The sequence below is a fragment of the Falco punctatus genome, assembly GCF_963210335.1.
Source record: "Falco punctatus genome assembly, chromosome: 2".
In the NCBI taxonomy this organism is placed as follows: domain Eukaryota; kingdom Metazoa; phylum Chordata; class Aves; order Falconiformes; family Falconidae; genus Falco; species Falco punctatus.
In genome coordinates this window covers 45,772,275-45,798,666 of record NC_137581.1, presented here as the reverse complement: position 1 = coordinate 45,798,666, position 26,392 = coordinate 45,772,275, and the positions used below count along the sequence as shown (strand labels likewise).

At 40.1% G+C, this 26,392-nt stretch overlaps 2 long non-coding RNA genes across 2 annotated transcripts in view; one reads left to right on the top strand and one right to left on the bottom strand.

Moving 5' to 3' along the window:
• Positions 1-22,509, top strand: part of LOC308058532 — a 34,739-nt gene extending 12,230 nt beyond the window's left edge. Inside the window, exon 2 of the long non-coding RNA XR_013925863.1 lies at positions 11,649-22,509. This is a non-coding gene — a long non-coding RNA (uncharacterized lncRNA). The remainder of the gene's footprint in view (positions 1-11,648) is intronic.
• On the bottom strand, positions 1,486-26,392 carry LOC308058534. The gene is made up of 2 exons (XR_013925865.1): positions 18,167-26,392; positions 1,486-17,423 (listed from the first exon to the last, which is right to left on the bottom strand). It is a non-coding gene; the product is annotated as an uncharacterized lncRNA (long non-coding RNA).

The window sequence follows — 26,392 nt, the reverse complement described above, 5'->3', positions numbered from 1 at the left end:
CTGGTTTAAGTAGTTTCTAGAAAACACTAGCTGATCTCTTGCAGCCTTGCCATTGTTCTGTTTCCTGCAGGGAGTGTTTATCCTAAAGAGTATGCTGGTGAGGCCTCCAAGCTTTATGGTGCAGGTGGTTATATTCTTTTAAGTTTTCTGCCCCTAAAGGTAGTTAGAAATTAGAAATCTTCTTAATGTATGTAAAACTTATAAGTTGAAGGTCAAAAAGACTGATTTACTATTCTTGAAAATAAAGACCTCATGATATATGGGCCAATTTGTGCTTTTCATATCTGTTAATTCCAGGTCATTACAGATGCAGACAGAAATAAAGATACATTTTTAAACCTTTTTTTTATATTCAGCATGCCTAAACATTTGTTTTTAGAATAAAAGCTGAAATGTTAAGATATGATCCCAAGCCCTATGTATCATCTGGTAGAGAATAAGCCTTCTCCTGTTACAAGGCTCTGACCCACTTGTGCTACATATATAGTAAGAAAAAACCCCCTTTTCATCATTGTGTTCTGCTTGAGAGGTATTATTGACTTCCCTTGAAATACTTTGTCCATTGGCACTTTATCTGTGGCTCCTTGGTAAGCTTGCAATGGGGTAATTTCAAATTCATGCTATTAAAACCCTTATGCCTCATGGAAACACAACGTTACATCATGTATCCTGTTTGTGTCACTGCATGAAAGAAATCTGCTCAGAATCTACCTTCAGCTTGCAAGCTTTAGATTTTATCATTTGTATTATGTTGGATGAGTATTTATTTGACTTTAATGACAAGTTCCACATCTGCTTCTGCTATGGACATTTGGCCTGCATGCTGGTACAAGACAAATATATTCTTATAAGATTACTATTTTATTCTTAGGTTGTTTATGAACTATTAAAAAAACCCCTTGTTTAAATAAAATAGTTTATATTTAGTGTCTTAGAATTACTTTTTTTTTTTAATTGTTCTTTCTGCTCATAGCACTCAAGCTGGCAAAATTACCTAGATTTACATTTTGGGATTTTTGTATTAAGAAGTGCCCTTTGTTTCCTGGGGAAGGACCATTTGTGTTCAAAAAGGCTTGCTTTTACTGTAGCAGGTCTCCCCCTTCCATGGGACTCAGTAAGATTATCAAGAGTTTAAACAGGACATACATGAGCAACCAAGCAGCCTAGATCCACTGATTTCCAGCATTTGGATCCTGTAGGCAAACCCCAGACTGACTGTGGACAAGCACATGGGCTATCTAGACTTGCTCACTGACATATTCAGTCCTAATGCCATATGCTATATCAATAGCATATGAGATGCCCTTACTTGCAAGACCTCACGTGCTTTGGGTTGTGTTGTCAATGACTGAAGCTATTTTGAAGCTGACCTTTGTACGCCTATCAAGCAAAACATGTGCTAGATATAAATTTTCCCAAAACTCAGTCTTTGAATGCAAGATACAGCTTGAAATTCCATCTTCCCCCCCCCCCCCCCCCCCCCCCCCCCCCAAGGTTTGTAGCAGAAACAGAAAAGAACTGAGGGGGGAAAATATTACACAGTATGTCACAAGGACTTTTATATTTGGCACAAAAGTAACTGGGGATAATGAGGAATATCTGCTGGGAAATAAATATTAGCAGATTGCTCAGGAAACCTTTGAATTGCATCAAGAAAAACGTTTCTGATTCCAGAGGTAAAGAAAGCAAAGGAGACATTCTTTTATATTCGTTGACAATTGTGAAGAATGGATGAGAATTTGAGGCTGGAAGGTCCATTTAAGAATGGCCTTTAGAAGAAAGATTCGTGATCATTCAGGACAAGAAGGAGGAATAGCAGCTGAGTGATAGAAGGTAGCTTTCAGTAAATTTAGAGACTGGGTAAACAAGATCTCATGTAAAGGAAAACGCTCTTAAAAGGTTAGCATCATAGAAATAATACACACAATAACATAGTATCCATCCACAACTATATACTATCCTACTGTGAAGAAAACAGAAAATGCAGTAAGAGATCAGCTTGATTAAAGCATGAACTGTGCATGAACCTTAGAGACAAGAAAGAATCAAGCTGGAAGCAGAAACTAGGTCAGGCTACTGAGGACGAGTGATAAATATAACATGAACATGTAGGAACAAAATTTTTAAAAAACAAAGCTCGAAACAAGATGCATCTGCCAAGAGATATCAATCAATTTAGAAATGCAATTGTAACGGAAGGGAAAGGATAGGGTGAATTGGTTGTCTGTTCAGTGGAGAGGAAAAACTATTGCTGAGTGATGCTCAGAAGGACAAATTTTGTAAGAATGTTTCTGCCTCAGTCCTTAAAAGAATGATCAATTGCAATTGAGGGGTATTGTAATTCATAGCGGTGATAAAAGTAAAGTCTTCAAAACTGAATAGTAAAGGAACCATTTAGACATTAGAGTTTTTCAAGTCAGCAAGGGATTAGGAGTTTCCTAATTAATACATGAAATAATTTTATGATGAATTATTAGATAGTACTGTTGTACTTGAAAGCATGTGATAGACAGGAAATGACTTGAAAGGTCCATGAAGGGAATGTCAGTGTCTGTCTTTGAATAAGGAGAAAGGAAGATTGGGGTATAATTCAGCCACTAGCTTAATTTCTGCTCTCAGAAAATGTTTGAACAACTGACTAAACAAAGTATTTATTAGCATTGGAAGACAACAACGATGTGAGTAGCAGCCAATACAAAATTATCAAATCTGTGTGATTTCTCCTACAGCAGGACAACAGGATTTGAGAACATAAATGCCAATTGTCTTGACTTCAGTGGGGCTTTCTGTATTGTCCTTTATAAGAAATTGGGAAAATATGATCTATGTTTGGGAGTTTGGCTGGAAAATCTTCTTTCAACACAAACCATGCTATGCTATGGTTCTATAAAGCACTGACACAGTGTGGATACAGAAGGGTTGGGTAGGTTTCACAAGCCGTGAAATAATGATCAACCGTTTGCAACAAGGAGGAAAGCATGTGTCTAATATGGCTCCCCAGAGACATTTCTCAGCCTGTGTTCAGTTTTTTCCTTAATGATCTGAAGAATATGCCCATTCAGTTTTCAGGTAACATGGAGCTGGGTGGCATGAAAAGAACAGAGAATTCAAATTGACCTTGAAGAATTGACTAAGTAGCTTGAAAATAGTAAGATGAAATTGAACAGGAACAAGTGTAATGTATTATTCTTGGGCATGAGTAATCAGATAGGCATATATGGGAAAGGAATGTCTAGTTAAATAGCAGTACTTCAGAAAAGGAGATGGAGGTTGCATTGGATCACAAGGTGAGCAGAAGACACAAATGGAAAAAAGCAAAAGTAATTTTTGTATATTTAGGGAATATAGTATGTAAGAAATAAAATACTACTTTTCCTCTGTTTGTTATCATGGTTACAGAACAGTATCCAAGTTTGGGGCACTGCATTTAAATAAAAGCAACTGACAAGTTTGGAGAAAAGGATTAAAAGGATTAAAAGAGTGATCACAAATATACAAAATATGACCTGCATTGAGAGGTTGAAGAATTTATTTAAGCACTAAGAGAGGAGGGCTATGAAGACGGTGGTCAGATATGTGAAAGAGTGTTGCAAAGAAGATGATTTGAAGTTGTTGCAAAGAAGTAATTTGTCCCTTATTTTCAGAGTGAATAGGAAAAGGAATAACAAAATTATAGAAGATTCCAATTAGTAACTGAGAAAACGTGCTTATTTATAAGGATAGGAAAGAATTGGTGGAATACTGGTGAGGTTGTATCCCTAAAATGGAGGCATCGCAGAGCAGTTTAGACCAATGTGTGTCAAGAAAACTGAGATATACTTGATTTAAGTGTAGGGCCAGGCATGGCCTAATGACTACCTGTAATCCTTTCTAGCTCTGTGATTTTGAAACATAGAAGTCAGTTCACACACGTTTGATGCTTATGTTATGAGATCCCAGCTCTCAGTCTGTCTTTAGGGGCTGTAATGTGAAAATATTTGAAATGAAAAGGGGATATGATTAAGCCCCAAACACTGGAGAGTTAACAAAACAAAGCAAGAAGACATGCACTATTTTGTCTGGAATAAATCCAGTGTAAATGAGATGTGAGTTCTTTTGGCGCATACGTGTGTTAAAATGAGAGTATGAAAATATATGAGTATCTGTGATATGTAGGTATTTACTTCCTTGTTTAAGAAAAGAATTGTCTGTTTGGTTATAACCATAAGAATTGTTATAACTAGAAAACCAAAAACTTGTATTAGACAGGTCTTTAAAAAAACCCAACCAAACAAGTTTATATGTGCTTCCTGAAATAAAGTGTGCCCTATATTTGCAGTATGACATTGTATTCAATTGATAAAATTTAAATAAAGGTTTAAGTTGAAGACTGCATTAAATGCATTATGTAATGCTCTCTTGAAAAATATTGTAACCTACAGCAATTTGGTTTTTCTAAAGGCCAATACTGTCCTGCAAAACTAATTTACAGATCATTTTCAGTTCAGATGATTTAGCAGTGTTCGATAAATTAAATAAGGGAGACTTCAATGAGAAGAAAAATATCCCAGCTTCACAATATAATATATAGCTATAATAGCAGAAGTCTCATGAAAGAAAAAAGAAACAAAACCCCAACTTAAGAGAGAATGCAGCTCTAGATAAGTAAAGTTCCTTCACCACTAACTTTTAATATGAAACTGAACTGATAAGATTAAGCAAGGAAAAAAAAAAAGCAAAGAAATAGATAGCCCAGGTTTTAATCTCAACTGTCATTATTTGTGAAGAATGCTTAACATGCTCTGTTGCTAACACAAGTTCTTCATAAGGCTGATTAGAAAGCTGGGGCTTATGCCTGCATGTATGTCTGAATTTGGAATATAATGAGCTCTTCAGGTTGTACTTGGCTTGGGATAGAAATACAGGCCCTATGAAATGGATGCACCCTCATGACTGAAGTAATTTTTATATTATTTTGAAGTCAGTACATGTTCCATCACTTCCGAACCATTCATTTGGGGAAGAGGTTTGAGTATTAGAGAAGGCAGCTTAATTTTTCATTCACTAGCTATAGCCCAGTGATGCCTGAAATGCAGGCAAACAAATAGCACAGAATCTAATTAAAAGCAAAGACGCTGTAGAAATTCAACTGGTTAGAGGTGTTTGTGTTTTGGTAAAACCTGGCTTTTTATATGAATTTCTTTTGCATTCTTTAGAACAATCAATGGAATTTTGGTTAAGTTGTATTAAAATAATAATTCATTAGTTTGGCTTTTGAGGTTCCTGATGTATTTAAAGCCTCATGCTGAGGGATTAAAGAATGAGTCAACACCAAGAGTAGCAAGTAATGCAGACTTTGGACCTCTAGTCCTGATTCTTTGCTGGCACCTTCTTTAAAATATTATATTCCAGTTGACTGCAATGGAGTTCTTCTTTATGGGTACTGGAGTTAAAAAAGATAAAACAGTGGTAGACACAAACATGAACAGAGAACGAGAAAACAGGGAAATGGAGATTTCACCTGTCTCGTGCAGGGCTGCCTCCATCCTGACAAGCTAATTTCTCCAGACAGTGACTCTTGAGACTGCAGACCAAGTGGGACACCGTTGGGGCGACCCAGCACTTCAGTAACCCGACCACATCCACGCTGTAAAATGCTCATCCCTGGGACCCATCAGATGCCCTTGCAGATTTCATTATGACCTTCGTGTGGTGTTTCTGGTTCAAAGTGGCTGTGATAATCTTAGGAGAGTATTGCAGCCTGCCAGATTGCAGTGATTAAAAGGAACGACAATTGTCTTAGAAGAGGAATAAGGTGGATGTATCTCTTCTTCCCACCTGTGCTGGCCCTCAGAGAGGCTCTTGATGGTTGATGTGATGTCTCTACCAAGTCCCTCTCAAACCCATTCTGCTTTGCTAAAATGAGTGACTCCCAAGACCTCCTCCAATGCCAGCTGAAGCAGGCAGCTATGCCCAGAGGGGTGTGCAGGACCAAGCACCCATATCCTTTCGCAGGGACATAGAAAGGAAAGCAGGAACAGATCTAATGCTCTGCAGCAGTATCTGTGTATTTTGTAATTTTCCATGAAGAGATGTGGCAAGGAAGTCAACCTTTTCTTTAGACCTGAAGAATAACTTGGAAAATAGCCTTCATGGGTAAGGTTTTGCTTAGTTTAGGGCCCAAAGCTACAGGATGCTTTGCATTCAGTGGACTAAAAAGGCTTTTGTTCATGTTGTTTGTCTCACTCGGTCCTTATCTCTGGACATGACAGGACTGTCCCATTTGATGGTGAGTCACCCTTGGTAAGGAAATTGTTCAGGTTCTTTTGTGGTTGTCAGTTTAGGTGCCAATACCAATCTCCATGCTTTCTCTAGGAGAGTTATGGGATCCTATTTTTTGTCCACAGCTTGTCTGTGCTTTGTGTGGGAAACCTTTTCAGGACCTTGGCTCTCACTGGGATAAAGCCTGTGACCATGGTGACATGTGTCCTGTCTCCCAGCTCATTGCATAAAAAAAAGGCCATAGTGTCACAATTGAAGTCCATGGAGGGGAACTGGGCCACCTTGCACTCCCCCTTCGCTGTTGTGCCGGTGTAGAGGATGCTACAAGGTGGATAGGAGAAAGGCATCCATAGAAGTTCCCACTTTAGAGGTGACACTTGGATCCAAGCTACTTGTGGGGAGACCACAGCTCCTGACAGTGTGCATTTTCTCAAAGTTTTGGGGCAGCTGTCTGAGTCTGTGGGGGGAGCTCTGGTTTACCTTGCATCACCTGCCAGACCCAGGTGTAGTGGTTAAAGTTAACAGTCCTCTGCATCCCATGGGTTTCCCTGTCCCATGCTGATTCAGTGGGTTAGTTGGATGTACACAGTACAAGAAAGCATCCCCAGGTACAGTTATGGAAAGAGTTTCTAAGCCTACACTGGGTGACCAAGAGAATCCATGGTAGTATCCTGGGGCACTCACCAGGATACCCTAAAAATGGGGGCACTTCAGGCAGGGCAGTCTAGGCAGGAGGGTTTTCAAGGGAGGCTTTTGACTTAGAAATCCACCGCAGTGACAGGAAATGTCATCCAAGTTATACTTCAAGCTCTTGGAAATGTTTTTATTTAAATACACATTATCCCTCATAGCTTTTCAATCTTCAGGCTTAATTTATCTTGAAGTTTAGTTTCCTCCATATGTTTACCATCAGCTAAAGAACCAGAGCTGATGAGCTGCTGGGAAATGTTTTGTCATGCTGTATATGAGTTCTTTGCTTTGCAGCTAAATGTTTTTACATTTGACTTGCACCCCTTCTGAGAAGAGATGAGTAGTCGCTGTTAGTACTGTTATTTCATACTTACATAATAGCTATTTGTTTCCTTGATGAGTGAATTTTTCCATTAAGGATTTCCAAGACTCACATTGCAGTAGTCTGGGATTGCAACTGCAATTTGATGCAACTTGGCTTGCACATAATTAGTACAGAATGGTGCACAATGTCACCATCTTCCCTAAGATGGAAGCTCTGGCTTAGATGGTGCAGAGCACTTCCCTTTGGTCTAAACAAAATTGACTCAATTTAGCAAGTCAGTCTCACTAAAGAGCATCTTGGGACTTAGTAACGTGCATGTGGTATGATAAAATGTTTGGTAAGTTCAAGGGTAAATAGAGATTTTATAACAGAAAGCCATTAGATAATTTTGGAAATGTATTTCTTGATCTAAACTTTTAAAAAGTTATTATGCAATTCTATAGTTGAATGATCTATAGATATACTTCATAATTATATTCATTTGACTTTCAGATTACATTTTGGGTTCTACTGTGTAAAGCTTTATCAATGAAATCTAGCAAAGCAAAAGCAGAAAAAAAAATCAAATTTGGTTGCATTAAGTGCAATTCAGGATAGGTTTAGCACTCAGTCAATTCTTTTTGTCTGTTGTAAAGTCAGCAGACAACATGTCTGTCAATTTTTATCAAAATACTTCAGAAAGGCATGGGAGTAAAAGGAGAAAAGCAGAACACTTACCTTTGTGATTTGGGATTATCGTGATTTATGATGTACACAGTAGTTTTAGGGTCTATTTTCTGGCATTATTTTTGTATTTTAGAACCAAAGACGCTTTGTGCTCCTTTAGAAAAGTTACTGTATTAAAGACATGGCTGTTTTGGAAAATAGCAACTGAGACTGCCTTCCAGAAGCCTTCACTTCCCCCTCCATCCTAGAGGAACACAAGTTTATTTGATTTTTTCTAACCACAAAGTTGTATCTATGATAGAATTTTAGTCTTTATGCTATGTGGGGCATGTCTGCAGTCTTAAATCTCTTCTAGCTATGTCTGTGTTGCTGCTAGGAAGGCAGGCCAGGGACCACATTAAAGCATGTGAGATTGCATTGCCCATGTATTTATATCGGTGCCTCCATCTGTAAGAAATGTGGGAAGTTTTAGAGGTCATGTAAAACTATTTTAATTTTAAAATATTTTATGAGATATTTTAAATAATGTAAAGACACATTCAATACCATAGAATTTCCTTACCCTCAAAAATTCCTGAACTATACCATTCCTATTGTTTTTATTTTTGTAAAGATTTGGTTGTATTTGGTGTATTAAATGTCCTTTATAAATATCTTAAATCCTGAAGCACAGAACTCATCATTAGACAATTTTGCTTATTAGCTAGTGTTTTCTGCAGAATCCACGTGAAAAGTGTAGCTCTATTTTGTTGAGATCTTTCTTGCAGAAATGCTATTAGCTGTTATTTCAGATGTTACTATTATTAATTTAATTCTGTTATTTGATTTTTTTTTAAAGTGAAACATTTCTATGGAAAACCACCAATCTATTTTCACAACTGAAAGCAATGACCAAAGAAGGCACAACAAGCCACAGGATTACTCTTAGCTGCTTTGAAAGTAAAATAACCTGTTGAAAGTCAGTATTTCATGGAACAGCTTGTAAGACTAGAATTTTTTTGTTAGAAGAAGATGAAAAATCGGTGGTGATTTAGTATGGTGCTTTTCTTGAATGGTAGTGTAAAGGCATTCTCAGAATTCTCTTTAGGACTGTACTACTTTTATAAATCCGGTTGTAACTCGTAGGATTTATGAAAATAGGTATGCAAAAGTTTATTCAGTACTTCAGGAGCCCCTGCAGCTTGCGTAAGATCCAGCAGGGATTGTCCTTCTGCTCAGCTGCAGCTGAGGTAGGCTCTCATGCTCACTGGAAGGGGTCCTCTCTACATGTTGACCAGCAGACCTGAATGACTACAGTGGGCAAAGAAAATACGGCATCTTACAAAGAGACATTACATCTGGTTCTGCTTTCAGTGCAGCCAAGGCACTTTGAGGCAGAGAGGTTCTGTGCTTTCACCAGGCAACAGCACCGGTGCAACCCCTCACTTTCAGCTGTGGCTTGTGGTCATGATATGTAGCAGTTCTGTAATCATCATCATCCTCTTACATCGTTGATCGATGCTGGAGCTTTCTACTGTTATGGTTCTTCAGTTTGTGACAGTGCCGGTAGCTTCCTTAAGCTGACCAGCCATTTGCTGTCATAACAGCATCAATTGCCATCTTTTATGCTCTCAGACTTTCTCATGTTTCAAGTACCACTTATAAATTAACTGTTGATATTAGTTATAGGATTTTTTATCTTCATCTTTGCTTTTATAATAATTCCTTGCTGTCCCTTCAGGCATTTCTCTGCTATGTCCACAAAAAGACTCAGAACTTTTAAGTCCCCTTTGTAGATTTGTATTTGATTCTTACCTAAATTTACTGCTTCTCTAAGCATGTCTTCTGACAAACTGTTCTGCCTTTTCTGATGTTAAACTGATGTGTTCAAAATTGTCTTCTCCTTTTAATATGTTTTCTCTGAATATATTGCTTATAAATAGTGACAGATTAATGATGGCTTGTTTATTCCCCAGAACCGGTGCAGGCAGAAGCAGTAGCCCTTTTGCAGTGAACTCTGTCCTGATCCAGAGTGCTCTGCCTCAGAGGATCAGGGAGGCTTGTCTAGTCTGTTGCAGAAGTTGGTAAAAGTGACATACATCAAATAGGAGCACAACTCATTTCACAGCACTACAGGTCAGCGGCATCTCCCTGTTTTTCATGACACCTCATGTGCTTTGGATCCCAGTGGCCGATGTGTCATGTGAAATGTTCCATTGCCTATTTCTGAACACTTTCTTGCTTAGCAAGACTGAATCACCAGTGATCAAACAAGATCTGACCTGGCCTTCTGCTCTGTATCTAAAATAAACAAGATTTTTCAGTCTCCATTCTGTACACCTTTGTCATTCACTGCAGCATCAATTGGACACCTGCTCCACAATAAAAAGTTGGCCAGCTGTCCTGCTCAGTCTCCTAGTGCTGTGGCCAAGCTCCCACATGCATTAAACTCCATCATTTCCCCCTAGATGAGAGTTCCCATCAGCAGTTTCTCAGTGGATGTGAAAAGCCCCAACAGCACTGCTGGGACATCTGAGAAATCAATTGCATGCTGTGCGTCCGTTGCAGTATCCATCAATTGGATGCTGGATGTCATGTCTACTGTGAAATGCCAAAGAGCATAGTGTACCTCTGAAGCAAGTTTTGGGGGAAACCCAGGGTTTAGGGGAAAGTACGCACAGTGCCACAAAGTTTGACCGCTGCCCAAATTCGTATGAGTTTAACATAAGGGTCTCTGCAGAAGCTAACAGCTGACACCTGGTAACAACAAAGTCAGCTACATAAATATTAGTATATAAATAAATTAATTTAACCAGTCAACAGCACAGAATAATTCAACAGGGAGAGCAGATTACCCTTGGAACCTGGTAAACTGAAGAAACTCTGGAGAATCTTCTTTACCTAAATGCTGCTGTATCATACCCTCATATCCCTGGAGCCCACATAGAATCCGTATTTCTTAGTTTCAGATCTTGTTACTAATGGATGATAGATTGGGAAAAAAAAAAGCTACGTGAAAATCTTGTAATAGCAAAAAGTTTGGAAATCTAAATGAGAAATTGTGTACTTATTATCATTATTTTTTTCAGCTGCAGTGTTGGGCCAAACATAATACTGTGAAAGTTTTTGTTTGCTTCCTGGACTAATAAAAAGAGGAACTTCTATAAACCTAGAGCATCTGTCAGAACTCATCAGACAGACATGCTTCTTCTTTTTCAGTAGGGCCAGAGGAGCTTTTGCATAGATGCTTCCTAATATTTTCCCTGAAGATATACTATTTTTGAAAGCAATTCCAGTTTTAAAAACTTACATTTTTGACACAAGAGGTCTTGTGGGCTTTGATGGTTGCAATTATTTAATGATGGTTACCAAAGGATGTTTGTAATAAGTACATTTTTCATGTGAATGGTGCTATATAATCAATGATATAACATGCAAATTTGCAGATATTAGGATATCTATCTTCCAGACTAAAACTGTAACTAAATCCTTATGTTTTACATCAAATCAGATCTGGGATAACTTGACATGCTTAGTGAAAAAGCTTTTGAGAATCTCAACTGTTTTGCCTCTGCCTTGTCCAGTGTACACCAGACTACGCATTAATTTGTGGAACGTGACTGTCAAACATTTTTGTTGGGTTGATCATGCATGAAAGATGGAAATCTTTTGCATCAGCAGGAATGGTCTCTTCAAGACATTCATGTTATACTGCTTCCTTTTTCAGGCATGGATTTAGCCTCTCCTCCCCAGGTAAGCCCCTTGAACAGCAAAAGAGAAATACATGCCTTATAATTTTCTGGCTTGATGTGGTTTTTAAGTACACCTTTATTCTCTAATTGAGCAATGAGCACCAAAGCCGTGTTACAGGCAGTAATTTCTCTTCCCTATCTTTAATGAAGATTTTTACAGCTGGTCTTCTCTGTGTTTCTGATACAGCTTGACAAGTTCAGTATATTAAATCATTAAGCTTCTCTTTACAGTATTTAGCAAGGCAGCATAGAAAGGAGATGGCAATCATTTTCACAGAAGCTCAAAATTGTCTGGTGAGCTCTGTTACCCTTCGGATAATCTGTGGAACAAAAGGTTGAAGAACAAATCTAATTCCCACTACAATCTTAGCAGCTCCTAAATCCTTCAAGGGTACTTCTTTTGGCTTTGATTACACTTGGAAAAAATGTAATCCAATTTTATATTGCTGTTGTATATAATTACTTGCACTTTGAATAAACATTACTTCCCATCCAGAAATCCCCATGCGATCTGAAAACACTTCCACCATCACTGCTATAGATGAATGTGTTGCTGCCAGCAAAGAAATGACTATGGAGTTTTTTGCAAAGTTTTTTACCAATTGTCATTTTTCTATGAAAGTATATTATACATTTGCGTTATCCTAGGAATACCAGAAGTGTGGCCATTAGTGGGAGGGCAGGAAGAAGGGTGAGGCATTATTTTTCTTTTTCTTCTGAATCTCTTTAATACAGGCTTATGCAAAATTCCCAGGACACATTGCATTTAACACAGCAAAAAAAAATTCTTGCAAACCTGTGCAAAGTCTATTCTGTATTCAGATGGAATAAAATCAGCATAATGAAAAAGCAGTGTTGGGCTCCTCCTGAGTCTCTGACAAAAGCACAAATACTGGCTTTTTATTCTCTGCTGCTCTACTATTCAAATAGAATGAAATATCAGTCATGCATTTTTTTAATATGTCTGAATGAGCTCTCTTGGCATTTCAGGCTTGGCGCACAGTGGGCTGGGTACTTGAGTTTTAATTTTCCTGTTCAGCTGAATAACGCAACTTTTCATGGTCCCTCTCCTCCTGGAGACCTCTTAAAAATCTTTGAAAGATTTTTTTTTTTTTTTTTTTTTTACTTTATGTACATCTTATGCTTCAATATTTGTTATACAAATTCTCCACAAGCCACTGGCAACTGCCAGTGGGCCAATAGGCACATGAGCATCAGCTAGACTGTGGGCAAGGGTGATATTAAAGAAACAGTGTTAGGTATTTCTGCTTGAAACAGCTCTATGAGCCTAGGACAGATACTATTTCATGGTCTGACACCCAGGGGAACTGAGGTCTCAGCTCTGACCCCAAAGGAAACCCCAAGTGCTAGCCTCACTGAGCAATTTGAAATATGACAGTGTTACTCTGTGCTTGCTGCAAGGTGACAAATTCTGTTTTCAGTGGTGTTAGGAAAGATATTCTTGAAACATTTCTGCCTGACTCCTACACTTGACAAGTGTATCTGAAAAAATGCATCTTAGTGGTTACACCATAGCAGGTACTACTAGAAGGTTATGTGTTGGTTTGTTGCTCAAAAGGAAATTTTCTTTTTTCTCTACACAGACAAGTTGCCAGGATTCCCTCACAAAAGTTGCTTGTTTTAAACTCCATATATTTTTCACTGTTTCTTTAGTCCTTCAAGTAAGTGGCTCCATTAATCCATGACAGAATTTTTGGAAAAAGGCAAACATGATGCAGGCTGCACAGGCCACTTGCAGCTCATGAAGAAATTTGTATGCTTGCTGACAGCCTGTGAAGCACCCTCACTTATACCTACCATGCTGGAGCAGTGACAATTGGGTGACAAGATACTGCTGAGCATCCTGCAAAGCAAGGGCTCCCTGCACACATGCAGGGAGCATCACAGCAGCTGCACATCTTTCTTTTCCCTTTGAGAACTGGACATACATCATAAGAAATGGATGCATGTGGCAGTCAAAAACCTGCACAGAACCGAGGCAGGTGTAATCTGGTTTAGGATCTGGACGTAGCAGGATAAAATTAAGCATGGGTAAAATTCCACCCTGGCATTCACCCAAGGTCTGGGGCAGATTTTGTATCCTGCACTAAGTTTCGTGTTGCCATGACTACAGTGCCCTTGCTGGGTGGTTAAAGCACACTCCAAGGCTTCCATCTGAGTAGCAGGACTGCATTTAGATGTGTCTCGTGTGTTGTCATCTGGACCAAGAATACTCTTCACTGACTTAGTTTGTAAGCTGAGCCTCTCTCTACCCCAACCTGCTTTGCTGAAGTAGGTTGAGCATTATTGAATCTACTTTTAAATAAAACACAAAACTGAAAAGGAAAAAGAAGAAGCCAGTGATTTCAGTGCTAATATTATGATTGTTTTCATTATTAGGGAAATGTAGTAGTCAAATCGTTGTTCACTCTACACTTTTTATATGCACAGCTGGTGCTAAACTTGCCTGCATCACATTTTCATACCAAAAATTTAGCTCTGAAAAATCATTGCATTTAGCCTGGTACTCACAGCGCACACCAATCAAATCAAAAGTGATTTGATTCCTATCTCTTTGTCTTCTATGAGAATGAAACCTAATAAATCAAATTACATTTTATTCACAAGTGAATTCACTGGTTCATCAACTGGGTTCTTTTCTTGCATTTTTGGCCTCAGCCAAGTTTCCCCCTCCTGCTAAAGAGTGAAAGATTTCAGTCAGAGAACTGTAAGACTGCATACACAAAACAGTGCAAACTAACTGAAACAAACTTTAGCTCTTTTTGTACAAAGTCATTTACATTGTCATTACTCTCAGTGGACACACTGAGATCTGGAAAGCTCCCAGAAAAGAAGAGTGGCTGAAACAGATTTATACACTTTTATGGAAGATGCATAACGTGTTCTCCTTAGCAAGGAAGCTAGAACACTTTTACAAAGCCCCGTAGCCCTCTCTGAATGCTAACAGCGTGTCTCTGTTTGTGGAAACACAGCATTCCTGTTTTGTCTCCTCTCTTTTGAGCTGAGTGCATGCAGCTTTTTCTTCTTGCATGTCTTTGTGTTGTAAAGGACAGTGGAGCAGTTTTCACTTGCCCCTCCAGGTAAAGGCCAGGATTACTGATGGTTGCTGTGCTACAGTCTTACTTCTCACCCGGCGCCCAGTGAAAGCACTAGCAGCATCAGCTGAGGATTTCCCCAGTATAAGGGAATCAGGAGTAATCCAAAGACTAGAGAAGGAAGAATAAACTCTGGTCCCTACTTTCCATATCTACTGTCTGTTCTGCAACATTAAAGAGGAAAAGGCATGAATTCTCCTTTCCATTTTTATAGTAATTTCTTAGAATGAGTTAAAAATTAGCTCTTTCAAAGGCAAAGTTTCCAACTTTGTTGGAAGTCACAAAAGTGAAGTTCAGTTATGTAGGCTTCTTACAATCACAACTGAATGCTGTTGTGTTTTCCAACACTGAAAAGCTGTGCTGATATGGAAGAACGTGTAGTGATTCTTACGTACATGGGGCTGAATTCAGAGCAGTTGATACTGTAGCACATGTGACTCCGTGGGGATGGGGATGCCTCGGGCGCTTGGTATGTTTGCAGTATTCTGGGAGATTTGTCAGACAGCTTTACGTAGTGTCAGCTTCACCCCCTTTTCACTTTGCTTTGCTCTCACTTCTGTGGTGTTCTCCAGCCAAACTGAAAGCGCATGAGTGAAGTTAAAATCTGGGTACATAAGAATACGATGAGCAAATGAAACCACCACAAGGTTCCTAGTAAGTGGAAGGTAAAGTGCCCTGGTATGTGGCATGATTTTTTCTCAGCATGTATGCAGATAGACAATAGTTATCTACGTTATGTGACCTCTATTTTCTTCTTCTTCTTCAGTGCAATCACACACGATTATTTATGTACCCGGTATTAGAATTTTATGCTGTTATATCCATACATACAGTGTGTGTGTATTTAACCATGAATATATCTATCACACACAGAAAACTACCACTGTGTCAGAAAACTCCAAGGTATCTTCTAGTGTGTCAAACCACACTGTCAAAACCATTAATTCTTGACCTGCCAAACTACCTTACATCTTTTCCTGTCTTTCAGAAAAATTAAGCTTGCTCTTGCTTTGTGACTGTGGAGAAAAATGGGAAGCTGAATATCAGTTATCTAATCTTTTCTTTTCCCCTCCTCTGAACCTGTTTTATCTTTTACTCCTGACTTGATGTTGAGCTGGAAAAAGCTTTTGCATGACTTTGTCAAAAACTCAGAAAAGGACATTTTTTACCTGGTTTGTTTTTTGGGTTTTTTTTTGTTTTTGTTTGTTTGTTTGTTTTTTCCATTTGCCAAATAAACGTTTCTACATAGACATGGATTTGTAGGCATCAAAGCACCATGGAACACACTTTAATCCAAGCATTTCCATTTTAGAAAGGAGATTACAAGCAGCAAGAGCCAATGTTGGCTCCTTTTTGCATGCAACTGGTGGTTGCATATAACTAACTCATCTCTCATGGCGAAAGACCTTATGCTAGGTTCAAGAAACAAAGAACGAGGCTCCAAGCAGAGAGCAGAGATAGTGCCCAGCCTTTCCTTTCTTCTGCGTGTAGACATGCTGCGTCCTTGCGCTTGGGTGTAATTGCTGCTTGAAGCTATATAGCCATTTTCAGAGTCGCAGCTGGAAACCTCTGGAGTTGACAAGGGTGTCCCTTCTCTCCTGACCACACTGTTGAGCAAAGAGTTTAAGTGCCATTAAGGGCCAGCCCCACCCGGCAGCATGACACCTCGGCATCCGTGCTGCTCTGCCCTCCTGCCATGCCGTTGTGGGTGGGAATACCCAGTTCTTGGGTCAAATGTAGATCCAGAAATTGAGGAAGCCATAAGTTTTAAGCTCTCCTTTGAGTTCCCAGGTGGATAACAGTAAGGGTATATCTCTGTAGATAAAGTTAAGTCTTCAATAATATTGTGACCTGGAGTGAGAGGGCCGATACAGGAACTTAAAAGAGGAAATGTTTCACAGATGGCTAAAAAGTGGAGTACTGAAAGTACAGTTTCAAGCTCTTGTTTCATTCCACTTTCCCAGGACTGAAATAGAAGCAGTTAGAGGGAAAGAGTAAGAGGTGAAATCCAAAATTCAGACATGACCAAAATGACTTGGCAGCTCAGCTTGCAGCCAGCTGTTCCCTGAAGCGTGTCCAAAGAAAGTAGCCAAGAGAACTGAAGAACGAACTCATTTTTGTTGGTAAATATCAGTCAGCTTGTGATTAATAATAACAACTTCTTTTTGTATATGATTTAAAAACCACCCTCATCTGGGACGTTATGGTAGGAGATACCCAAGTATGGAAATTTTGGTAGCTAGGACACAAAAAAAAAAAGCCAACCATGACAAGAAGAAATATTTCCAAATATCGCTTCTGCAAGGTTTAATAAATAGCTTTTGAAGGTTTTTTCCCCTTAAGTTTGAAAAGTTCCATTTATTCAGTCTTTTTCTCTCACATTTTGTGATTAAGTTCATGCACAGAATTATGAAGAAGCTTTTTGTTCTTGCTTAAGATGCATATCTCTCTGTAACCCGAACTGCGGTGTTATGACAGCCTGAGTTCACTCTGAAAACATTACATTTCCTTTATTGCCCTTGCACCATTTCCCATTTTTATGTTGTTACTGTGCTTCATAACTAGTATCCTGTATTCTTCACTTGCAGAACACACAGAGTAAAGGATGCCATAGATTCTTCAGACAGAAGCCACCTGTGAAATTTATGTATTTACATTAATAGAAAACAGAGGACTTGAGTGATGCTTTTCAAGTTTTACATACAGTATAAATCATTTACTTGCTCTCTGTTTGTGACAGTCTGCAGTTTAAGCAAATTATTTGCTGACACAAAACATAACTGGAACTGAGGTTCAGAGGCTTCTCTGAACTGTTTTATCTACTCCCCTTTCTTCCTGGAGCATTTTGATCTCTCCTGAAGAAATACTTTGAAACTCAAAACTTTTTTTTTTTTATGAGATGCATGCTTGGTAATAATATGAAGACCATGTTCTAATTTAGAAAAAATGTCTTCTCTTTAAAAACAAGAATTTACAGAATACTTCCCTCAGCAGCTAGATATTTTTTTTTCAGCCACATGCGTAGAATGATTTTCTGCTGCCTGATTCACACTCTTCCTTCCCACAGCTTGGTCTCCTTCCTCCCTAGTATCATGCTGTTTCCTACATGAGCAGCTTTTAGAAAGAGCTGTAAAAAGCACCTTTTAATTTAGTCCTTTCCAGTCAACTGAATGATTAATTCCAAAGCCAGTAGCAGAATGGTCTGATTAGAGCTCTCCTGGCACAGCAGCACTCTGCTTTATGCTGAGCATCAATTATTTCACTACATGTAATGTTGTTTTGGCTCCTGCTGGAGGTAGTCTTGATGTGACAGAAGGTCTAACCTTCAGGGAGTGGGAACGGACATCCCAGCATGACTGCCTTCTGCAAGTTCTTACCTCCTGGAGAAGTCATTCAGGGCTACCGCCAGAGAGAAAGATGCCTCCTTCCCCTCCTTGCTCAGTGCTCATCTTACAGCTAGGCAGGAGGAGATGAAGGTCCTGGTACGATGGGTAGGTCTTCTCTTTCCTTTTGTCTGTGACTTTGGGCTTGGGAAAGAGCAGAGGCAAGTTCTGAGAGTCACTGGCAGCGCAGTGGCCAGATTTAACATCTATGAGTGAGATTACAGAATTAAACCCCAAGTGTACTTGGCTCCAGGGTCAGGATGTTTCTGGAATATATAAGCCTCTAGGACTGGATGCCAAGGCCTGTTCAGTGTGACTTCGCAAATGCCCATCCTCCTGCTTTTTTCTACCCTGGGTGCCAGGGTTGCATCACCTCCTTCCATCCCAGAATGATGGAATCAAACCACAGACAACCCCAAAAGCCTCCAATACCCCTTAGCAACTGACGTGTGAGTGGCAGATAAAGCTCCAATGCATGTGGTGTTTACCATGCTTCTTAGTCCTCATCGACTGAAATGGAAATTCAGGGAATAAGTCTCTTTTCAGTACTTCCGCTTCTTCCTCCTTCCTCTTCTGCCTGATATTACAGCCTACCAGTGTTTTCTGGCAAAATTAGAGAAGTGTTGACATCAGAAGTGCTTTCAGGCAGCTTCACTTCTGGTGCTGGAGAGGACAAACATCTGGTTTGTAGGAAAATGAGTATGCTGCCATCTCCGCGCACTTTTGCCTCTAACTCTTTGCTGCCTTTGCCATCCATTGCTGTTCAACCTCCTTCTGGTTATATCCAGCAGCAGTGATACTTTTCCACAACAGTCTCTGTCTTGTAGCTTCCTGTACTACTTGCACATCAGCTTTTAGGCTCTAACTTCAAAGTGGGCTCTGCTTTCCATGGGATATAGACCTGGTGGCCCCCAGTGGTCCCTTGCAACGTAAATTGTTCCCTAATTGTATGATTCTGACTTGACGTGTGTCTGGACATGCAAATGGAGTCACTCCAGTCTGGGAACAATTCTGAGGAAAATTTCATGACTTCCTAACGACAAATATTTAAGTTTGAAAGCTTATCGTAATGGACCCAGTATAAAGTCTATTGTGCTCCCAGACAACACGAAGGAGTGCATTTCACAAACTAGATTTCCATGTTTTAATGGGATGCTACTTTCAGAGGGCTGTGCCAGATCATGAGGTTGTGTCCTGGTTTCGGTTGTCTCATTGCATGTTTGTTTGGAGGACTGGACAGCTAGATCTATTTGAGAGGTAACCTAAACTGTAGATTTTGTGCTATAAACAGAGGTGCCAAACATGTATATCTGTTCACCTACATGTCAGAACTGGAATATAGTTGCCCAAATGTAGGATGTGGGCAACAGATTTGAAAATATGACTAAAAAAGTGTACTCTAAAAGAGAAAGGCATCAACAAATATCTCTCTCATATTAAAGACAAATCTTGAAGACATACATGCACTCAACTACATTTTGCTCATCTGTGTCCCACGGGTACAAGGTCTGCAGGTTTTGCCATCAGAAATTAAAGGACGTCCCTGGGTGAAGAGGTAGAAGAAGAACCTAATCTCCCAAGGAAAGAATTAAATGGATGATTTTCTTCTTTGTTAATGTTTCTGTGCGTTCTATAAAAAATAGGAACTATCTCAGAAAAAGTCATTTTGTCAGGGAGTTTAACGTCCAGTCTCTCTAATGCTGTTTATAGTGCAGATGTGTCAAACCTGGGTCCCATCAAAATGACAAATAGTTTCTCACTGCTCCCTTTGACAGCCCCTTTCTATCCGTATCCATTGTGTGCCTTGTCTTCTACTCGGATTAATTCAGATTATAAATGCTTTGCGAAAGGTGCTGTCTTGTTCCATGCTTGTGAGATACTTAGTGTGATTAGGTGAACTTTTGATGGATCACTGTTTTTTGTCCTCATTTGGTGATAAAACAGAGTGCAGACCTGCACTTGTGCCATGGCCCTATGCATCTGGGAATCGTACTCCTGAAACTTGCCTTCAGCCAGCCAAGGAGCAGCTGTCCTACTTTAAATAACAGAGGAGCAAGAGGGAAAGCACTGTGAATTTTAAGGGAGCAGAAATCTCTGTGGTTAGTGGAAAAAAAACCCTTCTTCTGAGTCTTTCTTGGTGAAAATACGATGACTGTGGCTGCTTTTGTGGTATTTACATTTTACAAGAACAAGCTGTTCTTGTGGCATTTTTGGCTTGGTCATCCGGTAGGAAAAACAAGGGATGAGAGTGAAGAAAAGGAAATGTCAAAAGGACTCTTGAATGTCTGGTTGTGTGTGTGTATGTAAACGCATCAGGTAGGAAAAGGGAGAGAAATAGTAAGGGAGAAAAAAAAAAAAGAGGGTATGAAATGTGGAAGTGAGCAGAGGAAAGAAAAAACCTAAAAAGAAGCAGATTGCATCCCTGTAAAAGACAGAAGCAAAGAATCTGCCAGGGAAGGATACAGAAGAAAAAAACAATGGGGTAGTGTGTGTGTGTGAGGATTAGGCATTGTGTTGCTTCCATCAGTTTTGTCAGAAATTGAATTAAGCCCTTTGCCAGCCATTTGTGTTGTCATCTGACTTCAGTGGTGTATGTATTACTGAACTGCCACAGAGTCTTTGTGGTAAAGTGTGTCTATAAAGTAGGTCCTCAGGAGTCTGAGCTGAGAAAGGCACATGAATTTTGTTTTTCTATGTACACGTTTACCTAGAAGTTTTGATAAATTTTAGTTTTTCATGATTAACGTAGCTATGACTTCCTTTATTATTAGTCCTGCTATGAGGCTATCTGAGATAGAAACCAGAGAAACTGCATTAACCTTTTCATAACTTCTGCTCCCTGTTTTCCTCTTTCTGTCCCATTTCACTATGGAGAGGGGTTTTTAACTATTGACTGACATCCCACAACCTGTCTTTGCGTGATGGTGTTTCAGACAACTACAGCACTCAGTGCTGCTGTCGGTGCTTGGGATAGCACTGGTCGAGCTGTGCTTTTTCTGAGGCTCTGTGCTTGTCTGCAAAGACCTGGCTGCTGAGGGATGGTGGGCTTGTATGAGAAGTATGCGCCATGAGAACATATAGCTCCTCCATTGCCATGCAAATGTATAGCTTTCCCAGTCATAGCGGTATTACATCCACCCTGCATACTTAAAGGTCTAAAGGCATGCAAGGGAGGGCAGCCCTCCTGCAGAGCAGAGCTGGATGAAGTGGGTGGCTATACAGCTCAGGGCTGCACTAGGAGCATCAGGGTCTGCTTGTTCTGCTTATCAGCTGTACCTACTGTTGAGGTGAAGCTGCTCGGCTGATAAATTGCATCTGTTTTTAACTAGGGAAGCTGCATAGCAAGAAGTTGAGCCACAACTAAGGATACCTACCAGTAGAGAAACCATCATCTGAGGCTAGAAATGGAGCCACAGAGAGAAGGTAGGAATTTCCAGCAATATTTGAGCAAGTCTTACCAGGACTGTGAGGACCTGGATATGCGTGAGACTTGTAGGTATGCTTGGAAAGGATGGGATTATCAGTTTCATGTACAGTTTTGTATTTGCTTTTTTATTACCCTTTCTAGTTCTCATTTTAATACTTTGATGATTTTATTTGTCATCTGTATGTTTTTTATTAAATAAAGTGGCTTTTAATTTTGACTCAGTGCCTTGGGACCAATCTATTTCTTTCCTGTCATCATTTCTGTCCATGGCACACAGCTCTGGCTGACGTGCAGTCTGTCTAAATATCAGTGGTTTTTAAAAATGGGAGCAAATGAGGAAAATGTCAGGAAAAAACCACCACAGTCTAGCTCTGATTTACATGGAAAAACATTTGTAATCTCAAAGCTGATTGCCAAGATAGGTTCAAATGCTGAACTCAGACAGAAGTCCCTGTTGCTGATCAAAAGTGGACACTGTTCTTTGAACAAAACCACCACACTTAAATAAATGTTTTTATCTGGGGGGCAGATGGCTGCAGTGCAGCTCTCAAAACGTGGATTTTTACCATAGTACTTCCACTGAACAGTGAGGTGACACAGTTCCTGCTTCTGTGGCAGAGCAGGTACTGCAAAATCTAATGTGAGCAACACAAATCTTACCCATGTTCCTTGTTGATCAAACAGATGAAATCTGTTCTGTTTGCGGCTCTTCTCTTGCATCCTGCTTGTAAAATGGATGTAAAGATAGTAATTCCTTTAAGAAAAGCTCTCACATGAGAGCTAGAAGCTTTCTCTCCTTGTTCAGATTAATCCACTGATTAAACAGTTAGCCACATAGCCCAAGCCAAATAGCTTGTGAGAATCTCAGTGAAAAGCAATAATGTCTCCACTCTCAAAATTATGTGTGTGGGGGAAAAATAATCTATTTCTAGTCACATACAGTGAGAAATCACTTAGCATCACCAGTTCAGAATTATTACTGCCAAGAAAAATCCATTGTCATTATGCTGTTACTCATTGAAGGTATAGGCAGGAAAAAGGCAGGAGCAGTTTGCAAAGAGCTTGGGAAGAACACAAGTTACAGAAGACTTTGGAGGAGGCACTAAGAAGACACGCTGTACTGTATTTGTCTGGAGTGCTCCCTGTGCCTGCAGCATCTCTGAAAAGAGTAGTTTTCTTATAGAAAGAAGTAGGCCCATTACATTATAATCCAGCATGTGGTATATGAAGCATATGGACAGGGAGCTAGTAAGACTCACAGCAAGGAAGAAAATGTAATTAAGAAGCAAACAAAGCTGAGTCAGGCATGTATGTGCCAAGCAGGAAGGAGTATCCAGTGGTGCCATGTGGATGTGCGAGGAGGTAAGAGTGGTGTTTGACCTGAGAAACGCAGTCACGAGGGATGTGCTATGCAACTATGATGGTGCCAACAGGCAAACATAAGTTGCTGAGGAATGCACAATAAAAAATTTCTGGAAAACATAGTGGCTCTTCTATTCATTGCTTGGCATCGCATATTTGACTGCAAAACAAAACTGAGAGAGGAAAGACTGTAATCATTTTGGGCCCTGTTAGGAATTTTAACAGACCATAAAGGTATGTTTCAGTGTTGATGTGCAGATGCTGATGGGGAAATCATGAGATTACTGGCAAGTCAGCAAAGAAAATGAATTATTACACCCTACTGAGTAGACCAGCAGCCCTGTAAATGTCAAGAAAACTTTTAGGAATGCTAAAGTTTTGTATCAAAAGCTGAAAATTGCATAAAAGGTGAGATGGATTGAGATCTGGCTGAAGGTCAGAGGTCAGAGGGTTTTGACCAGTGCTGCAGAGTCTAGCTGGAGGCCTGTGGCTAGTGGTGTTCTGCAGGGGTCAGTTCTGGATCCAGTACCGTTCAGCTTATTCATTAGTGACCTGGATGAAGGGACAGAGGCACCCTCGGCCAGTTTGCTGATGATACAAAACTGGGGGGAGTGGCTGGTACACCAGAAGGCTGAACTGCCATTCAGCGAGACCTGGACATGCTGGAGAGCTGGGTGGAGAGGAACTGATTAAGTTCAATAGAGGTAAGTCTGGGGTCCTGCACCAGGACAGGCCTGGGGCTGACCTGCTGGAAGGCAGCTCTGTGGAGAAGGACTTGGGAGTTCTGGTGGACAGCAAGTTGCCCATGAGCCAGCAGTGTGCCCTGGTGGCCCAGAAGGCCAATGAGATCCTGGGGTGCATTAGAAGGAGAGTGTCCAGCAGGTCGAGGGAGGTGATCCTCCCCCTCTGCTCTGCCCTGGTGAGTCCCCATCTGGAGTGCTGTGTCCAGCTCTGGGCTCCCCAGTTCCAGAGAGACAGGGACCTGTTGGAGAGGATCCATCAGAGGGCTACAAAGATGAGAGGACTGAAGCATCTCCCTTATGAGGAAAGGCCAAGATAGCTGGGCCTGTTTAGCCTGGAGGAGAAAAGACTGAGAGGAGATCCTATCAATATCTCCAAATACCTTAAGGGCTAAGACTTCCAAGAGGATGGGGCCAGGCTCTTTTCAGTGGTGCCCAGTGACAGGACAAGGGGCCATGGGCACAAACTGCAACACAAGAAGTTCCTTCTGAATATGAGGAAGAACTTCCTTGCCTTGATGGTGACAGAGCACTGGAACAGGCTGCCCAGAGAGGCTGTGCAGTCTCCTTCTCTGGAGACATTCAAAAGCTGCCTGGGCATGATCCTGTATAACCTGCTGTAGGTGACCCTGCTTTAGCAAGGGGGTCAGACTAGATGATCTCTAGAGGTCTCTTTCAACCCTGACCCTTCTGTGATTCTGTGAAAATTGCTGAACAAAATTGCCCTTACTGAAGATGAAATTTGAATTTATTGTATGGTTTATGAAAAGACCACACGACATGATAATGCCATGGCAAGTCAGACTGTAACACTGCCAAAGCAAATGTTGAGAGGCAAATATTGGACTAAACATAAGTCAGATCCTCTTAATCAGGAATCTATTGGCTTCTAAGAAAATTTGGACAGCCCTAGGGAAACTAAAACTCCGAGGGAATGTCTAGGCCAAAATAAATGAAAGACCCAGGGATGCTGTGAGAGAGATCTGACAGAGCTGAAGTTTTTATTGGAATCACTCAGATTCTGTCATGTTCTGCCCTTGAAACGTTACATGATGGCATGTAGTTCCTGAGACTCAGGAATACCTTTTTCAGTAGTAAACAAGACTAAACAGAATTCTTCACAAAGCTGTGGAGCAACTGGTGCAAGAGATTAATGCATCTGAAGGAGACCTAGGAGCAACACTCTGGCAAAACCACCTTTCTCATCCTGAATGGCACAGAGAAGAGTAAGTGTGGATAAAAAGCAGATGCTGGTTGCTGGCTTTCCAGCATGGAACAGTACTATCATTCTATCTTAGCTCTTTGCAAGGGTACAAACACATAAGCCACTGGAAAGCATCACGTAGAGGCCATTGACCAAGTATTATCCAGGAAAGGTACTCCTTGTGACAGGTAAACTGAAGAGGGTATATTTCTGTGGTGCAGCTTAAGTGGCTCAGGAAACAGAATAACATCATACTTGAATTTTTCCAGCTTATGGCAGGAAGCTTTAGGTTGAGCAACATCATCTTGTGCGAATGCCAGGAGAAGAACATTATGTATGCACTCAAACAGTCTAGTCCATAAGGAGACAATGTCATAGGAATATGTTTCTGTCACTTGTTGGAGAGTAATCTGTACATTAATGACCAGAAGGCAGTAAACACAATTTATACCTAGCATATTAAAAAGCCTTAGGTGAATTTGGAAATAAACATACTGTTGAGTAATGAACATCTAATGAACCTTATGGGATATGTAAAGACATGTCAAGAAGAGCAAAAAATATTTTACCCCACCTATCAGAAAGACCAGATTAGTTTGTTTTTACAGAAGAAATTACAGCCAAAGATTATTTCTCCATTCCCTGGAATATGAGCTTTCCCAGAGATACCAAAGCCAGGAAACAGAAGGTATATGGAAAGTGAAAGGCATGTAAGGATGCATAATCCTTACATGATGCTAATACACTGCACAAGAATTCAAAAAAGAACCTTTCCTGTGTTGTTGTCATGCCCAGAAATGTTGAAGAATAATAACAATATTCTTCTTAAGAAACAAAAATGAAATAGATCTTTACTTGGGATCCTGAAGTTGGGAACTTCCAACATCTGTGAAACGGAAGCACTTTCACACAGAAATAGTTGAACCTATCTTTTTCATAAAACTTAATAATACATTAAATGAAAACCATGACCTTGATCAAAGACTTCTTTTTAGTTTGAAATAAAGAAACCAGCAAAGACCATTACATTTAAATTACGAGTGTTGTTTTTGTCAATGCACTATTTCTTCCCAAGGCTCCCACAAAGCCATGGAAAAGGAGTTAAAAGTAAAAAGAGCCAACAGGCAGCTGGGGTTACCTATCCACAGCAATGCTGATTTGCACAAAGCAAAGATCAGCAGAAATGTGTCAGAAAATAAAGGCTCTTCCTGCTAGGGCATTCTGTTACAGCAAATAGCATAGCTAGTATGTACAAATAGCTAAGGTAAGGCACAGTAAGCAGAGACCCAGCTACAATAAAACAGCCGAGAAACAGAGAATGCTAGGTGTAGAGGAATGAAGCTGGGTTAATTAACATTGATAATATACAGCTGTGGGTTGGCTTCAGGGGCAGAGGGTTGGCCGATGTAGATAAGGTGCAGCTGTCGTTCTGTTAAGTGGTTGAGAGGCAATGGAGAGAGAGCAGCCGAGGAAGAAGAGAGAGTAAG